This window comes from Micropterus salmoides, unplaced genomic scaffold, assembly GCF_014851395.1.
Source record: "Micropterus salmoides isolate LMB-PRFRI ecotype aquatic unplaced genomic scaffold, ASM1485139v1 Ms_hic_scaffold_13, whole genome shotgun sequence".
Taxonomy (NCBI): domain Eukaryota; kingdom Metazoa; phylum Chordata; class Actinopteri; order Centrarchiformes; family Centrarchidae; genus Micropterus; species Micropterus salmoides.
In genome coordinates this window covers 19,892,024-19,907,210 of record NW_024040374.1, presented here as the reverse complement: position 1 = coordinate 19,907,210, position 15,187 = coordinate 19,892,024, and the positions used below count along the sequence as shown (strand labels likewise).

Below are 15,187 nucleotides of genomic sequence, written 5' to 3'. Positions count from 1 at the left end.
TATTTTCCTAAATACATTTCATATTTCAAGTGATTCTGAGTGTGGGAATTTTTGTATTTCTCCGTATTCCAGCAAACTGCATCTGTAATTAAACAATGTCTATAAGTTTAAAGAGCTTATCTAAGGATCTATGAGTATTCACATCCTTATTGTGTAAACAGTTAAGGGGATTGTAGCCCTGTTGTCTTACCACATTGTTTGAAAATTGGGCACCATGTATACTGATGGCAACACCTTTAGGGGTGAGGATTAAGTTGAAAGTGTTACACCTTTAAAGCCATTAAACTTTCAACTTAATCGCCATGTCATTTAAAGCCAAGGTACTGGTGCAACGAGAGCCGTAACCATTAAATGTTTCTGAATACATAAGTATGTTTAGTTTCATACTGTATGTATCAATTCATCAGCTTACTATCAATGTGAAAGTTTTCCAGTGTGGTAAGATGAGGGTGAGATTCTGTATTTAAACACCTGGGGAATTTCACCACAGGAAATTATTAAGATAGGTCACCTGAAATAAGGCCAGGGCAGAGAGTGTTTTACATTTAAATTTATTAAACTAAGTACTAATTAAAGACAACCAAAGTAATTTAACAGAACACCAACTACGTATACGCTACCACTTAAGGCATGCCATTGAATAATAGAAATATGGGCCAAATAATTTAAAATACAATATAGGCTTACTATTTAAAATACAATGGCAAAGAGAATAAATCAAAACACCACACAAAGCAAAACATGCAAGTCAATTAATTCAAACCAACCAAGATGAAAACAGAAAATTGAAAATCACAAAACAAGATGCCAACTGTATAAACTAAATATACTATAATAACAAAAAAATGCTAATAAAAAGGTGACAGGTGTTGTGCCGAAAAGTGATTGCCATCTGCTGGAGCTGTATTGCCCAGTCTCTTCAGGGGAAGATTTAGCACCCCTAATATTTCGCATGGTAGGCTATATATTCAGTTAAATGGCATACTATGAGAAATATGCATACATACCCCCACGGTTCCACAGCGCTCACACATAATCAGCCCACAGGCAAGAGCGAGACAGCCCGCACAGCAAACAATTCGCTCTAAAACAATTAAGGGAGTATTGTGTTTAGCCGCGATGCACTAAGCGCACACAGCAGACGGTTACATTGGCATGCAAGCAGACAACACACTTACCACACGGACCGGGAGCAACGTCGCGTGCATATACAGAACGCCGACCAGGCGACTCCACAGGTTTAGGGCCGCTAACAGCTAAACTGTTGCGCTACAGGCCATAACAGCACTCGCATCAGCACACCACAACGCCGACCACCGTCGCCAACAGTCGAGACGCCCAACCCAGGTGAGAGAGGCCGACACAGCTGCATCATCACCTGTACTTATAGGCCACGGCAGCGGCATCCGGTTGTCATGGCACCAGTGCAGCGCAATATAGTGGCGGGAGGGAGAAAAACCCTCAACCTGCCACACATGTTTAGGAAGAAGGCTGAAAAAAAGACGTGTTCATATCGGGTTTATCGCATTTACAGATGGCTTTGCACACTTGTTTTACAGATGTGGCTGTGGACGTTGGTTGGCCTAAGCATCATCACAAAAGTGTGCGGTTATGCAAGCGGTTACTTCCCGAAAGTATGTCATACAATGTCACCTAGGCATAAAAATAGAGGGGAAGTTCTCGCTCCTCAGAACACTCAACCGCCCTTTGAGGTCCGTTACGAACATGGTAAAAAGGGAGACCCTATTACAGGTACAGAGACTTTTGGATGAAGGCTTATTTGTCACTATGAATCTTTGTTGCAGTGGTCATTCACTAAGCGCAAGATTAACACTGTCTCCATTTTCTGTCCCTCCACCTGCGTCCTGATAAATCTCCGAACCATTTTCCAGTTTTTCTCAAGAGCAAGTCATCCACACAGTTCAGGGGATTTATGTTGGAGGCTCGAAACAAAAGCATGGTGGACGATGGCCGGCCTGTTGGAAAATTTATCTTGCTTGACTCTGGTAATTCTCAACTCGTGACATGTGGTGATAGTAGTAAGTAACCAACCCATGTCATCATTATTAGAGTTAGTAAATGCATTGAAATGTTAAATTGAATATTCATATTTTCCACATCCAATTTAATTAACACATTTAAATGAACTTGAGTGGAAATTCAAGATCAAAGTCTTTTATCACTCTCCTCAGGGCTCAGCTGTGAGTCAAAAAACAATCAAAGAAAGACTTTAATTCGAGTTAACTGGACAGCTCCGGCAGAAGAGCTAGACATCACTTTCAGGTATTTGTACACTTTGATGACCTCTAAAAGTCAAGAATAAAACTGAACTTTTACAGTTTTATTAAATATTCCAATGATGTGCAAGCAGATTTACTTTAACATCAGTGTCTGATATATTTCAGAGCCACATTTGTTGAGTCTTTTAATATATTCTGGGAACGAGTGGATGTGAATGTCACTTCACCGCCACCATAACCACCAAGTACTACTGCAAGTAATACGACAAGTACTACAATAGGTACCACAAAGACAAGCACTAGTTGCAAAAGAAAGGTAGATTTGATTGACTTTTTTTGACATTGTGCAGAAATCTATGCATGAATATATAAACTTCAACAGTTTGATTTACACAGCTCATTGTCGTTTCTCTTGATTTGTCTCCAGCGAGAAGCTACTGGGCTGATGACCTTTGATGCTTTTTTTGAGGGACTGAAACTGGTATGCAGGGTTGGGGAATAACGGATTACATGTAACGGCATTACGTAATCGAAAAAGTAACTGTATTCAGTTACAGTACAAAAAATAAAGACATAATCAGAGTACAGGTACATTTTGAAAAACTGGGGATTACTCATGGGGATTACTTTAAGCAGAAAGTTTGCCCAATCCTAAACACCAAACCTAAAACCAATTTTAGATTTTTAGATTTAAATCTGACCCAACAGTCCCTCCATACAGATAGGGAGATAGACTACAGTTAGCGGTTTAGCAAAAAGAAGTGCTGTGTAAATCATCTTAATACTGGATTCCTTCCCTTTTGGTCTTTGAGGCTGTGTTCGGTCCTGTTGATGCCGTGTTCACTGCAAAGCTGCTGAGCGAGGTTTTGTTGCCCGCTCGCCCTGCTACGGTTCCAAATCAGGCGCTGCACCCGAGTAATGCACCCTGCCATCACTCCCTCCTGGGTCCCCCTGCCCCTGCCCCTGTCCTGAAGACCTCCAGTGCTTGAGTAAAGGTGCCAACACCTAATTTGACCAGTGGTTGAACAGCAAACTGAGCTAATAATGGCAGCTAGTTAGCTGTTAACTAACTGAAGCCACAAGTAAAGCTATCTGTCCATCAGGAAACTCTGTTATTCAGAGTGAAGGCAGAGCAGCCAGGGGACATCAGAGAGAAAACTAGAAAAATATTTATTCCATATTTCTATTTCTCCATCAAATGTGATCCAGTTTCACCAAAATCAGTGAAAAAAGTTGTCTTTGTTCAGTAATCAGTGGGGCCCGGTCCCAGAAACACTGTGCTTCAGCACAGTCATATTGAGAAATCTTTTCATTGGACGCTAAATCAATACAAGTGCAGTATGAGTCATCAACATCTTAAAATGTTTTTTTTCAGATGTCAAACTCTTAATATCATCAATAATACCTACAAAACACATTTTTTTGTCATTGATGGGCCAGATACTGCCATAGTGGTGACATAGTGCAAAGCATATCATATAAAAAAATTTAAACATGATTTTGGTAATAGGAGATTTTGTTTGTTTCTCTAAAAATACACTGAGAAAATACATCATAGATACTTCTCTTGTCTCTATTTGCCTATTTGGCATTGAAGTAATCCAAAAGTAATTAAAAGTAATCAGATTATATTACTTTTATTTTGTGGTACTCGGATTACGTTACTGATTATATTTTTAAACAAATTAGTAATTGTATCGATTACATTTTTAAAGTAACCTTTCCCACCCTACTTGTATGGTATTTATAAACTCATGTCACCCAGTAAATGACAGTAAATGGTAATATTCCTACAAAAGCTGGCGAGACACTAATTATCACAAAGAATTATACAAGAATATGAATTTATCTGTTATCTCTCTTCAGGAACTACCTAACATAATCGCAACCACCCTCACCAGCAGCCCCTACCTTCATTGTCTAATTAAGGTAACGCATGAGTTGGAGGGCTTGTGCTGTCACAGTAACAGTAACTTCTAGATCTACTCATCCTGTTTCCTGAAATGGCAGACCCTGCCAAAAACTACTGTATGTACAGAGGTAATTACAGATTTTAAATACTACACTAAATGACTTTTGGAGAAATAAATACCTACGCTCAATAGCATTAAAAAAGGGGCTTGTTTTTATAAACTGTAATGGTAGATTTTATCTAGCAAGTGGTAGTCATTTACATCTGTTTATGTGTTATGTGTGTTTTGTATTAGTGTATTTTTTTTTCAGATTGTTTTAAATGTGATTTTACAAGCACTGCAAATCAGCATAGGCTATAAATGCTAAATGGCATTTGCAGGCCCAGTCCCGTGTTTCTGTATCTGTGCCTTGAAAAACAAACACTAAATGAATACTAATTATTCAGCAGCATAATTGAAATTGCATTTTATTTCTTTTGTAGGGGACACAGATATCCTGTTGTTTGCTTTGCACCGCAGTTGAAATATCGGCAGCAATCTTGTATTGTGTGTGTGATTCCTCTGAAGTGAGTAATAATAAGTAGTGACTTCACTTTTCACACTTTCAGAGAACACTTCTCTCTATGGATTTCCAAATTTCTGAATTGTTCTAAGGTTATTTTTAATGTTTGTGTATATGTCTGTATGTGTGTCTCCTACTCTGTGTGTGTCTGTGTATGTTCAGGTCACTCTTGTTGCTCTTGTGTGTGTGATGATATTGATTGATTTGATAGAGCTGGTAATTGTAAGTCTTCCAATTGGACCCAGTCATGAGCTGTAAGTTCAGCTCCTCTTCTTCTGCCTGAATTTTTGACTTGACCCTTATGTCAACACTGTGCACAGTGGTTTTTGTTTCTCTTTTGTTCTATTCAAGAAAGGAGATCTGTGACCTTGCTGTCAAAGTGTGTTATACCTGATACTTGTAAACTTTCTGGTATTTATTTTGCTCTGTCTGAAACTTTTTAAAGCAGTTGTTTCAGCATTCAGGGAAATACGCTTATGTGCATTTTTTCTGAGCATTAAGGCTATTTATGTTATTTGCCAAAGTCTGTAAAACCACATGGACTGTACTACTACTATGGCACAGGCTGCACATGTGCTAAAAAAGCAAAAAAAGGACTGTTTTGTGCACTGTATGCTTGTACCATATTCACCATCCTTAGTCCCATTTTCATTAAGTGGTTGAACACCATTTTCTGTTTTTGTCCTGAAATATTTTGCCCTGAAGCAGTAACTGCAAGTACAACATGACATTTCACACAGTTTGTACAGATTAAACAAAGTGTTTGTTAGTGAGCTGTAGCAGTGCTATACACCTTCGGACAGACCCAGGCTAAGTGATTCGCTATGTTCGGTCTTCACATCAATGCTAAGCTAACCAGCTACTGGCTGTAGCCACATATTTACCAGACAGATATAAGAATGGTATAAATCTTCTCATCTTACTCTTGGCAGGGATGCAAATAAGCAGATTTCCCACAATGTTGAACTACTGCTTTAAAACAATAGAGCTAACAAATGTCACAGCTAGCGTCCTGTCAGATTGTTGCCATTGCCTGTTTATTGCTCTGGTTTTCATTTCCAAACTTGTTCTACACACAGTTGCTGTGATCTTTACTGGTGTTATCAAGACTGACAGTTGCAGTAAGAACAGGACAGAGTCTTGGCTTCTGAAAGTGATGGTCGCTTACACAGCGTGGATTTTCCTGTTTGTAATTTGGGTTTTCGTATTCACTGCTCACGGAAAAACAATACTGGGGGAAGCAAAATAGGTGAATAGCTTGTACTACTGTTACTATGCACAAAATACAGTAGGCTATGGATTCTTATGAAGAACAAAATGATATCAGTCAGTATTTTCTGTTACAGGGAGTTTAAAAACAGGTGAGGGATGGAGGCAACAAAGAAGAAAGGTGAGCCTGTCCACATTGTGACATGTTCTGCTAACATCTTGTTTTGTCATGTGCGACATCACAGTAAAAATGTTTTTCACGTTTTCCGCTGAACCTCTGAATTTCAGAAGACGCTCAGTGCAGCCAATGTGATTGTCACCGCTGTCTCAGTAATCCTCGTCATTGGAAACATGTCCTTCGCTGCAGCTGTCATTGCTGGGATATTTGGGTGTCTGGAAAAATAGGCCTGTTCTGGTACTTTGCTTGCATGTGATTCACAGTTTTGTACATATGATACCAGTACAACCTAACAGTTAGACTAAACAAACTGGATAGTGTTATTAACATATTACATACCATAAAATGGGTTGTTCATTTTCCAAGGAAGTTTAATTGTTAGGTCATATAACATCTTATGAGAGTTAAGCCTGTCAACAAGGTGAAACTGCAAATATTTGCTAAAGATCCACTTGCCTATAATTACTGTATGTATCACCTTGTGCCAGACATACCAGTTGTCATCATCAGTTGGGGAATGTTTTTAATGTTGTGATCTTGTCCTCATGAGTAATGTGTGGAATGTGCTTATCTTATAAAAAACAAGCCTTGCTATACTTCATATAGACTAGCTGAAGTATTGAATTCATAAACATAGATGTTATAAAATGTGGAGATCTCACTCATGACATAAATGTCCCCTTGTGTTTTAGGGCTAAAGGAAGGCCAATGAGATAAAACTTCAGCACATAAATGGGTCATAAAATGTGTCAGTCTGCTGACCTCATGACTCAGCCTGTTATTGCTTATGCCAGGAGTATCTGAGGTCATGGAAATGCTCAGAGTTCAGTGTGTAAGGATGAAAATAATGTGTCATAGTGATCGATATGAATTGAGAGAGATAATTAACTTCATTTTGAAAAGATATCAAGTTTTACCATAAGTTGTCTGAATATAATTATATCAGAATGTGTCCAGTACTATAAACAGCTTTTTTATGTAAGTGCATGATGCCATTCAACTTAATTGAAATTCATTGTCTATTTTTGCTTTCAACATACAAAGTTTCAATACAAGGACTCACCATATATGACCTTACTTGCAAATCTACACAGTAAAACCAATCTGTGTTTTGTGTTACAATGTTTTGAGTACAAAAAGAGAAATTCCCAAGTACAAGTCAAACCCATGTGAATCGTTGAACCTGAATTATGTGTAAATTACAGTTATGTAAACCAGTATTAATATATTTTACATTCAAACATTTGGACATTTTAAAATCTAGTTATGTTAGTGTCACCAGCAAGTTGTGATTTATAAATGATGATTCATTTTTATGGTCTTTTTGAAGGAAGCAAACTTCAGCTGTGTCCATGTTCAGTTAATAAACCTTCTACTACTGACTTAGCCTTCTGTAATTTCCTCGTTTCTTATCACAACACTGACAATGTTGCAGCCTCTTACTCATTTTCACTTTGATGCTCCTTGTCAACAGAATCACAGGAAACATTTTACAGTTAGATTTAGATAATTTATGTAGACAAATATACAGTGTCTGTTAACAAGATCACTCAGTTGAACTCTACGGCTCCATAATTTTAATGCATAAATAGTTAATTGTCTTTAGTACTGATACATACCTCTTAACCGCTTAGTAAATAATTGAACTCCCCCTGTTGTACAGATGTAAATTCCTAGTTTCCAAGATAGATACTATACATATAAGATGTTGTGGCACTTTCATTATCACTTTAACATTACTTATTAACAAAAAGCAGGTTTATATTCTGGGCTATGTTGCATGTAGAAAGGTCCAAGAGCCGTTAAGTCAAAATAATCTTTATTGAAAATGTAGCCTAGTTATTCATGTGGGCAAAACAGAATTTATTTCAGAGAGATGCCAGAAGAGGAATGAGCAGTATCACAGAACACTATTTTGAAATTTACATTTGCACAAATTAGTAAAATCTGTTAGAAACCTTGTTCTTCACGAGTGTTTTAAGACTCATTTTGCCTAATACTTAGTCTAAATACTTTTACAAATTGTATGTTTTTAAGTTCACAACATTGTAAGTACACTCACAGGCCACTTTATTAGGTACACCTGTTCAGTTGCTTGTTAGCACAAATAGATAATCTGCCAATCACATGGCAGCAGCTCAGTGAATTAAGGCATGTAGACGTAGTCAAGACAACTTGCTGAAGTTTAAAAAGAGCATCAGAATGAGGAAGAAAGGGGAATGAAGTGACTTTGAACGTGGCATGGTTGTTGGTGCCAGATGGGCTGGTCTGAGTATTTCAGAAACAGCTGATCTACTGGGATTTTCACCCACAACCATCACTAGGTGGTGTAATGATGTGGGGATATTTTCTTGACACACTTTGGGCCTCTTAGTATCAACTGAGCATCGTTTAAACGCGACAGCCTACCTGAGTATTGTTGCTGACCTTCTCCATCCTTTTATGACCACAGTGTAACCATCTTCTGATGGCCACTTCCAGCAGGATAATGCACCATGTCACAAAGCTCAAATCATCTCAAACTGGTTTCTTGAACATTACAGTGAGTTCACTGTACTCCAACGGCCTCTACAGTCACCAGATCTCAAGCCAATAGAGCACCTCTGGGATGTGACGGAACGGGAGATTTGCATTATGGATGTGCAGCTGACAAATCGGCAGCAACTGCGTGATGCTATCATGTCAATATGAACACCTTGTTGAAAGTATGCCACGAAGTGTTAAGGAAGTTCTGAAGGTAAAAGGGGGTCCAACGCAGTACAAGCAAGGCTGGTGAGTGTATATGTCCGTGTTTTTTTGACAACAGGTGCAAAGAATAAACCTTTTCATATCAAACATACATATACAGCTATCAAAAATAGATTATAGTAAAATCATTTTTGTAATAAATGCTACACTGTAAACCCAAATAAGTTCAGAATACTCAAAATATTTGTGGAAACTGATTACCTCAAACTTTTTAAGTAGTGGTAATAATATTTGAGTAAACCGTAACTTAAATATAAATATACATAAATACATTTTTTAAAAACATTTAATTTATTGTACAGAACTTACACGCTGAGGGAAATCTACTAAAAAAAAAAAAACGTATTTTGCTAAACTCAAATACTAAACTCACTCAACAAAATTACTGCTAATAAAATTTACAAAATGCCCATTTTCAGATAGTCCTGAAAATTCTCCATTATCATAATTAAAGTTCTCTTTATTAGTATCATCTTCTCACAACATCTTCCGTCATTTCTACATTTGACACAAAATAAGGCAGAGCTTGCATAAAGCTGATAGACTAAGTAATTGACTGCTTGATCAGATAATTAACCAGCAACAATTTTGATAAGCAATTTGTTTTCATTCTTTTTCAATGATGTTGAACATTCTCTATTTCCAGATTCTTAGAGATTTTTTGGTGTTAAGTGATAACCTTAATCTCTTGAGCTAAATAAAATTTCCTTTTACTACTTACTTTATAATAATAATAATAATAATAATAATAATCCTTATTTTGTTAGACCGACCCCTGAGGGACACCATATTTAACTGGACAGAACAAAGAGACATAGTTGTTTACAGACACACAAAACTTCCTATTTGACAGGTAGGATGAAAACCATTCTAGGGCAGTACCAGAGATCCCCACCCAGTGCCTCAGTCTGTCTAACATGATGTTGTGATCAATGGTGTCAAAAGCAGCGCTAAGGTCCAGGAGTACAAGCACATGCCTTCATCAGCAGACATTAAAAGGTCATTGGTGACTTTAAGCAGCCTAGTCTCAGTGCTGTGGTACTTCCTAAAACCAGACTGAAACTTTTCAAATATTTTGTTATTTTCCAGTACAGTGAGCAGCTGTTTGGACACAATTCTTTCTAGAATCTTTGCAATAAAAGGCAGTTTTGAAAATGGTCTAAAATTATGTGGGAGGGAGGGATCTAAACCAGGTTTCTTTAAAAGTGGGTTCAAGCAAGCCGTTTTAAAATAATCAGGGACACAACCAGTAGATAGGGATCTGTTGAAAACAGAGATCAAATGGGGCCCAACAGAATCTATTACTTTCAGTAAAAATTTTGTAGGTATTACATCAAGTGGGCTGGAGGACACTCTCATTTGTGATACTGTTTTTAAAAGCTACTTTACTGTGTTTTGTGGAAAAAGCGACTTCATAATTTTATTCCATCAGCTTTAACACTTTTACATAAATATAAAAAGGGAGCTTTAAATGTAGATAATGAAATCATAAGCAAATAAAGATTGTTTAAAAGAAGTCCCACACTATGCAAATTGTTATGTCAGGTAGACGAGGTAATGGAACAATATTAGGGTTTCACCTGGTCAAATTTAAGACCTCTATTTAACCAAATCTGGTTTATGTTATCTTCCTTGCCCACATGAGCGAGGTCGTAACAAGGTCTCAGAGTGTTTGATTGTCTGAGTGACAGAAAGTGACGGTGAATCTCAGGAGTTAAATATTCTGGCAGTAAAAGTACGGTGTCGGTGTGTCAGGTAATAAATGATTTAGCTTCTACAGACGAACAAAAGTCTGTTCCCAAACGTCTGGAGAAGTGAAGCAGGTTAACAAACATCTCCCCTTCAGACTGGAAGCTGAGCAGGAAGCTAACAGAACGTCTTTTAGTTCAATTTATAGGAAGGAACGAGCAGCTGTATTTTATTCCAGCCTACCTGTCCAGCTGAAAGAAAAGGAGGTCTTCAGCTCCGTCCTGAACACAGACTGAACACCCATTGGGTACCATATTTGGGTCACACAGAGACTTGCCAATCAAAAGGTTGCCCCGCCCTAAAGCCTCCCCTGCTTTCTACTCCATTTTCCTCTAAGTGGGACCATAATTTACTAAATCATGCTGTGATGAACACTTGAAACTAGCAACTAAGTCCATACACGATCCAGTGGCGTCGCCCTAGTGCTGGCTGTAAGAGACAATGCAGGTTTGAGGCATCACTTTTCAAACCTGGAGGTTCCTTCTCGGTGAAGACACAAAGCTGCTTCCTGGTTTCACAAATCAGACACCAAATATCAAATTTCCGTGTGGTTTTGAAACAGACTAATCAACGAACGAACGATGCAGATTCAGGTTGTCCTCACACAGCAGTAGGTGGGGCTACGTACCGAGGCGCTGCTGGAGGCGCTCTCCTCATTGTTGAGGGACTACTACTTTCCTGGAGCGAGGCGAGGTCCCCGGAGCCTTATGGGAGGCTTGGTCTGGGAGTGATATCAGCCGCCACAGTGATGTCACCTGTCAGCGTGTATGTGCGTACCTTATCTTGTGGACCTTGTCACAGCTGGCCTGAACATGCTGCAGAGCCTGAAGGATCGGGGTCTGAGTGAAGCCTGGTAGAGACAGACACAATCAGCCATCAATTATCAATACCTCCTGAAGAGATCAATCTGTCCTCACCTCCGTCTCTTGTGGGGCTGGTTGTTCTTGATCAGCTGGGCCTTTATGTGTTCTCCCAGTGTGTTGTGATTGGACGCCCACTGTCTCAGGATGCTGGTGGTGAACTGGTCCTCGAGGTGACCGGGATCACTCAGGACCATCTTCTCACTCAGCCTGGGACACACAGACAGATGTTAACGGGGGCCCAGGAGTCTCTAAGATGAGTGTCCAGGTGTGTTCCTGTCGTACTTTACCTACTTATACATTTATGTGTTTGCAGGTGTTTGCTGAGTTCATCGCTTTACAAATGTTGAACCTATGCAACCAATTCTATTGCGAGCTTGAGAGATATTTTCGTGCAGCCTGATAATAAGGAATTGCAGTAATCCAGCCTAGAAGTAACAAATGCATGGACTAGTTTTTCTGCATCATTTTTAGACAGGATATTCCTGATTTTCGCAATATTACGTAGGTGAAAAAAGGCGGTTCCTTGAAATTTGCTTAATGTGATACTTAAACGACATGTCCTGATCAAAGATAACTCCAAGATTCCTCACAGTGGTGCTGGAGGCCAGGGTAATGCCATCAAGGGAAACTATATCTTTAGATAATGCGTCACGGAGATGCTTAGGCCCCAGAACAATAACTTCAGTTTTATCTGAGTTTAACATTAGAAAATTAAAGGTCATCCAGGTTTTAACATCCTGAAGGCACATTTGAAGTTTAGCTAACTGATGAGTTTCATCTGGCTTGATCGATAGATATAACTGAGTATCATCTGCATAACAATGAAAGTTTATGGAATATTTCCTGATAATATTGCCTAAGGGAAGCATATATAAAGTGAAGAGGATTGGTCCAAGGACAGATCCTTGAGGAACTCCATGACTAACTTTGGTGTGCATGGAGGACTCATCGTTAACATGTTAACATGTACAAACTGAAATCGATTTAATAAATAGGACTTAAACCAGCTTAGAGCGGTTCCTTTAATGCCAATGAAATGTTCCAGTCTCTGCAATAGGATCTGATGGTCAATGGTATCAAATGCAGCACTAAGGTCTAATAAAACCAGTACAGAGACAAGTCCTTTGTCTGATGCAATAAGGAGGTCATTAGTAATTTTCACCACTGCTGTCTCTGTGCTATGATGAACTCTAAATCCTGACTGAAAATCCTCAAATAAACTAGAAAGACACACAGCTGTTTAGCAACTGATTTCTCCAGGATCTTAGAGAGAAATGGAAGGTTAGATATAGGTCTATAGTTGGCTAAAACATCCGGATCAAGTTTGGGCTTTTTCAGAAGAGGTTTAATTACAGCTACTTTAAAGTACTGTGGTACATAGCCTGTTGATAGAGATAGATTGATCATATCTAGTATAGAAGTGCTGACTAAGGGTAAAACGTCTTTAAGCAACCTAGTCGGGATGGGGTCTAAGAGGCAGGTTGATGGTTTAGATGAAGAAATTATTGAAGTTATTTGGTAAAGATTGAGGGAAGCAAAGCAGTCTAAACATATATCTGGTTCTACAGCTGTTTCTAAGGTTCCTGAGTTTAGAGATAAGTTGGTGCCAGTTGAGGGCAGGTCTTGGTGAATTTTGTTTCTAATAGAGTTTTATCATTAAAGCAGCTCATGAAGTTGTAACTACTGAGCGCTATGGGAATACTTGGCTCAATAGAGCTGTGACTGTCAGCCTGGCTACAGTGCTAAAAAGAAACCTGGGGTTGTTCCTATTTTCCTCTATTAATGACGAGTAGTACGCTGCTCTGGTATTACGGAGGACCTTCCTGTAAGTTTTAAGACTATCTTGCCAAATTAAACGAGAATTTTCCAGTTTGGTGGAACACCAATTCCTCTCAAGTTTCCGCGATATTTGCTTTAATTTGCGAGTTTCAGTATTATACCATGGAGCTAACCGTCTTTGTTTTATTATTTTCTTTTTTAGTGGGGCTACAGAGTCGAGTGTCATTCGCAGTGAGCCTGCAGCACTATCAACAAGATGATCGACTTGGGAGGGACTGAAATTAGCATAGGAGTCCTCCGTTACTTTGTGACTTGATAATGAATATAGAGCTGATGGAATCGCATCCTTAAATTTAGCTACAGCACTATCAGACAGACGTCTTGTATAGAAATTTTTGCCCAATGGCGTGTAGTTCAGCAATACAAACTCAAAAGTTATCAAACAGTGGTCAGATAAAGAGGGATTCTGTGGGAACACTATTAAATGTTCAATTTCAATACCGTATACCAAAACAAGGTCGAGGGTGTGGTTAAAACAGTGAGTCGGTTCATAAACACTGAGAGAAGCCAATTGAATCTAACAGAGTTAAACGCAGTACTGAAGCAGTCATTCTCTACATCCACATGAATATTGATATCCCCTACAATAATAGCTTTGTCCATTTTAAGGACTAAAGTTGACCAAAACTCTGCAAATTCAGATAAGAATTCAGAGTATGGGCCAGGTGCTCGGTACACTATAACAAAAAGAATTGGTTGCAGTGATTTCCAACTTGAGTGCGAAAGACTAAGAACAAGGCTTTCAAATGAGTTATAATTTAGTTTAGGTTTAGAGCTGATTAGTAGGCTAGAGTCGAAGATAGCTGCAACTCCACCTCCTCAGCCTGTGCCCCTCAAGGAATGGGAGTATTAATATGACTGGGAGGGGTGGATTTGTTTAGGCTAACATGTTCTCCATCACCCAGCCAGGTTTCAGTAAGTGATTTTAAATTTTTAATAAATTTATGAGAATTAATACCAGACTATGAATTTTAATATTCATAAAATCAAACATATTCCTCGTTTCAGGGCACCACCGGAGTTGTTATAATCCTAGAGTCTCCGGACCTCTAGGTAGCTTTTAATAATTATACAATTATTACTAGTGATCAGTTAGTTTAATAATCGCTAAATTATCTTAAATCAGTCAGTCTCATATCTAAAGGGTCAATTCTCTTAGCAGGGACATGGAAATAGGCAACACACACAGTTTCCTGATTACAGTGAATTTATTAATAAACTAAAGTTAAAGCGATATAAACGGGTGGTTAAATACAGGGAAAATAAATAATGGGCAATGGAGGTTTGATTGTGGGAAGCATTTGACTCATACGGCATAGGAGAACTAATGAAAGTAAGCTATGAGTTTAGGAGTTAAAAGGAAATATTAACATTACGGTACATCTCTGACCACAGAATGTTTTAGATCTTACGGCTTGTCGAGGGCCTGCTTTGGCCTGTTGCACGGGTCCCATGCTACCTGCCCGATTCTGGCTTTTTGCTAGGGATTCTCCGGGGTTCTCTGTGTCTGACTGAAGAAAACGTTGTCCTCCGTCTGGCAATTCGGCTGTTTTCAGGTTTCCTTTGTTGCAACTGGCGAGACCACATGGCTTGGTCTGACCTCGGTGAAGTTGGCTTGACGAAAAAGCTTAAAATGGAACTTGGTCGTTCCTGAATTAGTCCAGTGTAACTTAACGGACTGATAACTTTAACAAAACGAAAGAAAATAAAACAAACTGAGGGGCAGATCGATGTCGCGGCACTTCGCGTGTGTACCTTCAACCGAACAAAAGCCTGTTGCGCTGGCTGACTCTTAGGCGTTGCCTGGCGAGGCGTCCAGAGAGCAGAGCGGAAGATCAGGGCACGAGGGGAGGAGAAGAGCAGAGAGCGAGAGCGACCTTGCATGT

General features: G+C 38.9%; 2 long non-coding RNA genes across 2 annotated transcripts; one reads left to right on the top strand and one right to left on the bottom strand.

Annotated features, from left to right (window-relative positions):
- Nucleotides 1–532: 532 nt before the first annotated feature.
- Nucleotides 533–1,339, bottom strand: LOC119901395. The gene is made up of 2 exons (XR_005444185.1): nt 1,179–1,339; nt 533–1,084 (listed from the first exon to the last, which is right to left on the bottom strand). It is a non-coding gene; the product is annotated as an uncharacterized LOC119901395 (long non-coding RNA).
- Nucleotides 1,340–4,111: 2,772 nt separating this feature from the next.
- On the top strand, nt 4,112–7,484 carry LOC119900803. The gene is made up of 5 exons (XR_005444105.1): nt 4,112–4,280; nt 4,636–4,719; nt 5,795–5,964; nt 6,062–6,105; nt 6,213–7,484. It is a non-coding gene; the product is annotated as an uncharacterized LOC119900803 (long non-coding RNA).
- The last annotated feature ends 7,703 nt before the right edge of the window (nt 7,485–15,187 follow it).